Below are 5,543 nucleotides of genomic sequence, written 5' to 3' on the forward strand. Positions count from 1 at the left end.
TCTTTATGGGTTCCAGACTGGTATCTTGGTTCAGCAAGAAACAGAGTTCAATTGCCTTGTCTACAGCTGAAGCAGAATATGTTGATGCTGCATCTTGTTGCACCCAACTCCTTTGGATGATGCAGACTTTGCAGGATTTTCAAATCACTTGTACACCGCCAATCCCCATCTTATGTGATAACACTAGTGCAATCAACATCTCAAAGAATCCTGTTATGCATTCAAAAACCAAGCACATACCAATCAAGCACCATTTTCTCCGGGAACAAGTACTTTAACAGAAGGTCAAGTTGGAGTATGTTCCTTCTAAGGAACAAGTTGCTGATATTCTCACCAAACCATTGCCTAGGGACACTTTTGAATACCTCAGGCAAAAGCTGGGGGTTGTTGATGCATCATCTTATTGCTGAACCTCTTCTGATTGATGGTACAGGTTCAGGGGGAGCATATAATGCATTGTTGGCATTATGGAGGATGTGCAGAAGGAGATCTTGGAAGTAGCTGCAATATGTCTCTATCTCTTTCATGGTGGATTATGGTTCTTCGTTGCAGATCTGGTTCATATTCAGGGGGAGCATGTTCTTAGGGGGAACATAACCCTTTGCCCTTGATGTCAAAGGGGGAGAATGAAGCTGAAGTTTTGAGGTTGCCATCAAGTCCAAAGGGGGAGATTGTTGGCATTATGGCTAAAGTGTTGTCCTTGATGGCAACCCATTCAGGTGATAGATCACAGTACTTCAAGTCAGCAGCAGAGATTGATGATCAGCTATCAAATATTGAAGAAAATAAGGGGTACGCAGGTACACCTTTCATAAGGTGCGTACACGCAGGTCGGTGTTACATAAAGTGCATACATACCCGCAGTTATCCCGTTCAGGAGGTGCGTACCCCCAGTGCACACATTTCAAGGCAAAGAAAAGCACACGTGGGGTTTCTTATGTTTTACACTTGGTATTTAGCCGACGGTTTTGTGTTATTATGGTGTCGGCCCGTGGCATTAATCCATGATTTAAGGAAGAGATTTCCTATATAAAGCAAAGGAGATCATTTGGCTTAAGTATGTTTTTGGTTGAATATCTTATGAGGGCAAGATTTGGTCTAGATCTAAATAAGGCGAATCTACTGATGGACTGAGATCTCTTCGGCGCATGTTCAGATCTGTAGATCTGACTGTCTGGGTTCTTTCTGAAGTCTTGAAATCATCTATGCCCGAAGGTACACAGGTACAGTGAGCGAAAAGTGCGTACATACGCAGGAACGAAGCGTTTCAGGTGCGCCCGTACGCAGGCACAGAAGGGTTTCAGGTGCGCCGGTATATAGGTACAGAAGGGTTTCAGGTGTGCCGGTACGCAGGTACAGAAGGGTTGCAGGTGCGCCGGTATGCAGGCACAGAAGGGTTGCAGGTGCAGAGGTCCGCAGGCAATTCAATAGACTCAGAGCGGGGTACGCAGGCAAGCAGTTGAGTAGGGTGCGTATGTAAGCAGGCGAGCAGTTGAACAGGGTGCGTACTGTAAGCAGGCAAGCAGTTGAGCAGGGTGACTACTGTAAGCAGGCAAGCAGTTGAGCAGGGTGCTTACGTAAGCAGGCGAGCAGTTGAGCAGGGTGCTTACTTCTCTTAAAATCTTTGTTTATCATTGTTGTATTCTGGGTTTGGTCCTATTATTGTTGATCTGGTTACTACAGTTGACTGGGTGATTCTCTTATACTTGATGATCATTTGATGCTTATGGATCCAGTTTGAAAATTTATGAAAAGTGGTCCTTGTAAGAAAAGAAATAGGGGGTTGTAGCTCCCTTCCAGGAGAGACTGGAAAACGAGAGAGAGTTGTAGCTCTCTGCAGGTTGCAGCCTGCATACTGGTAAAGGACTGCACCAGTACAAAATCATTGTAAAAGGAGTTTCTAATTTGAAAGAAGATAGAGACATATTGCAGCAGGTGGTTTTCACCCACATTGGGTTTCCACCTTACATCTTGTGTTCTTTGGTGTGACTATTTGTTTTCTTTGTTCATGCTCATTATTTTATGGTACTGACATGCAAAAATAATTTAAAGAACAAATAAGGAAGATTTATTAAAAGTATTAGATAATACTGATTCACCCCCCCTCTCAGTATTATCTCCAACAGTAATATGATTTAAATATGATGAAAAATTACTTGAGGGGGTAGATACATCAGTTAGAGGTGGTTTGAGGTTGAATGAATTAGTTTCCATAGTTTTAGAGGCAAGCTGTTCCACTACCTATTTTCTAGTTCCTAGTTTAGATGTTGTTGAAACAGCTCCTTGACTCATGGATTCGACCCCTGATGCTAGCATAGGTGGTTTTATGCCTATATTATGTACTTTCTTAGTCATTTGTAAAAGTTGGACTCTTGTGGATGCATTCAGCTTTATTGTAGATCACTTCTGCAGTTTGGTAAGGAAATGAACTAGGGTTTTGCAACATTTTGTGGGATTCTTGTGGTAATGTGTCTTGACATTGTTTATTCCTCTGTTATTTAGTTTCTCTTATGTGTATATGTTCCAACATCTATTTCTTTCTTCATAACTAAATGTATCAAGATAAATAGGTGGAATCCATTGATATTCAGTGCTCTGCCTTGAGGATACATTTAGTATTTAATGTTTTCTGTTGCTTGAAGAGAACTCATGAACCTCACATGCCCTCTTCAACTCCTCACTGGTCTTAGACTTACCATCACATCCAATTCAAAGTGCCAAAATACCTACCTACCTAGCCCCACAGAACCTCCTACAAATCTGAGTTGATTTCCCAGACCCAAAGCTGTCTTCCTCATTTGATCCAGCAACCAATAATCAAAGTCAAACAAAATCCTTAGACCTAATGCACCTAGCATACAATCAACATTTATTTTTAGTCATCTCAAGCCCTAGTTGCCATATTCTAATTGAGATTGACAGGGAGAGAGCCCTCTCCCGACCTGGTAGGGCTAGCTGCCAGGTTAAGCGTGGTTTGATGTTACCCTAGACCCACCTTTCTTCAGCCTAAGGTAGATCCAGGCACTAATAGTGATGGAGATGAAACTAGACAAGATTACCAACTTCTCATGGCTTATGATAGAAATGATTTTTGGGATAGTTTAGAAGTGTATAGTGATGGTTTATCTAATAGTGATGATTATAAACTTCTCATGGTTTATGACGATGATAATTTTTGAGTTGCTTTAGAAGAGGAAGACCTTCATGAATAAATATCTAAACTCAAAATCTGTTTGGAAGAAAAGAATATGATTATAAATACCTTGACATACCAACTTGCTGAAAAGGAAAAACACAATGAAAAACTAGAATACCAAATTGTGGGTCTAAGAAAGGACCTTGGCAAAACGAAATCTCTTAATCTTAGATTTGCTAAAGGATTAGAAACTTTAAATGAAACTATCAAAGTTCAACATTCTCCTCTGATAAAGACAGGTCTTGGATATACTGAAGAAGCATCTCAATCACAGAAGCCGTCAACCTCCACCAAAAGCTATCTTGATGTAGCAAAGACCAATGAACAGTATGACAATCGTTAGCAAAGGCATAAAGTAGATCACTAGGTAAATCATACTCAATTTACTCCAAGGATGAATATAAGCCACAACCAATCTTAGGAAAATCATACTCAATTTGCTCCAAAGATGAATATCAATAGAAACTACAATCACCAAGTTAATAGATTCAACTCTTTAATGGGAAATGTTTTTCATGTCATAATTTTGGGCACAAAGCTGCTCAATGCGTTGCTTACAAAACCATCATGACTAGAGAAGCACGAAATCAAAGGAATGTAACAGGGATCAAGAGAAGTTTTTATAATAACTTTTCTCGTCTTGGAAATGAAATAGAATGCTCAATCTATAACAACTTTGTTCATGAAGAATGTGAATGCAGAAGAAAATTTCAGTAAACATCTCAAAAGGAGCAAACGCCATTAAATCCCAATATATGGAGAAGGAAAGAATCTCAAACAGAAAGATGTGGTATAGCCTTGTATGCAGAAGAACAAGAAAATCAGTGATACATCGACAGTGGATGTTCAAAACACATGACAGGTGACAAAGAAACACTTCACTCATATAATGCCTTAGAAAAGGAAAAGAATGTCTCATTTGGAAATGACACTCCTGCTATCATATAAGGTAAAGGCTCTATTTTCTTGAAAGAAAAGGTTAAAGCTGGAAATGTTATGCATGTAGATGGTTTAAAGAATAAGTTGTTGAGTGTCAGTCAAATGTGTGATCAAGGAAATGAAGTTGTGTTTCGATCAAACAGATGTGTTGTCCGTTAGCTTGATACAGGAGAGACTGCCATCGAAGGTACAAGAACTCCAAACAACTTATACATACTGAAGGGAGGAGAACAATAGTGCTATCTAAGCAAAAATGATGAAAACTGGCTGTGGCATAGAAGATTGGGACATCTAAGCTTTTCTCAAATAAGAAAAGCATGCAGACTCAAGGTTGTTCATGATCTCCCAGATATCAGCATCCCAAGAACTAAATATGCAAACCATGTCGAATCGGTAAGCAAACCAGATTCCACTTCATGGAAAAATAAGTGTCAGCTAGTAAGCCTCTTGAACTTGTCCATAGTGATTTATGTTGACCATCAAGGAAAAAGTCACCTCGTGAAGAAGAATACTTTATTTTTTTCATTGATGCTTCTTCTAGAATGTGTTTGATAGGTCTTCTAAAGCATAAAGATGAAGCATTTGAATTCTTTGACTTTTGTGAACAACATGGAATAAAAAGGCAATTCTCCACTGCAAGAACTCCTCAGCAAAATGGTGTGGTAGAAAGAATGAACAAAACAATTTAGCAAATGGCTCGAGCTATGCTAGATGAATCTGGAACTCCTGCAACCTTCTGGGGTGAAGCTGCATTTGTTGCTGTAACTATTCTCAACAAAGCAAATGTTTGGGTAAATAGCACTCAGACTCCACATGAAGTTTGGTATGGCAATACGCCTATTGTAAAATACTTTAAAGTTTTTGGAAGAAAATGTTTTATCAAAAGGACTGATGAAAAACTTGGTAAGATTGAACCCAGAGTAGATGAAGGTATGCTTCTTGGTTATTCTTTTAGAAGTAAAGGATATAAATGTTATAATAAAAGACTTCATAAAATTGTTGAAAGCATTGATGTTGTAGTTGATGAAGCATGCAAAAATCCAAAACAGATAAAATCAACAGAATATTATGACAATGAAGAAGATGGGGATTATGTTCCCACATAAAATCAAAATGATATTGAAGAAGAAACCAATGAAGCTCCAGAAGAAGAGATAATGGTAGAAGAAAAAACTCCATCCAGGTATGTTCAGAAAAAATCATCCAGAAACTCAAATTTTAGGGGAAAAAATGGCAGGTGTACAGACAAGAAGAACTATCACACGGACCTCAAGCTGTCTAGCATTACTATCGTGCACCGAACCTCAAAATGTAAATGAAGCATGCAAAGATGAATGTTGGATCAAGGGCATGGATGAAGAACTTGAGAAAATTGAAAAGAATGATACTTGGGAATTAGTTCCTAGAC

Source organism: Pinus tabuliformis, chromosome X (assembly GCF_031772625.1).
Source record: "Pinus tabuliformis cultivar Carrire ecotype Pingquan chromosome X, CPIR1, whole genome shotgun sequence".
NCBI lineage: Eukaryota > Viridiplantae > Streptophyta > Pinopsida > Pinales > Pinaceae > Pinus > Pinus tabuliformis.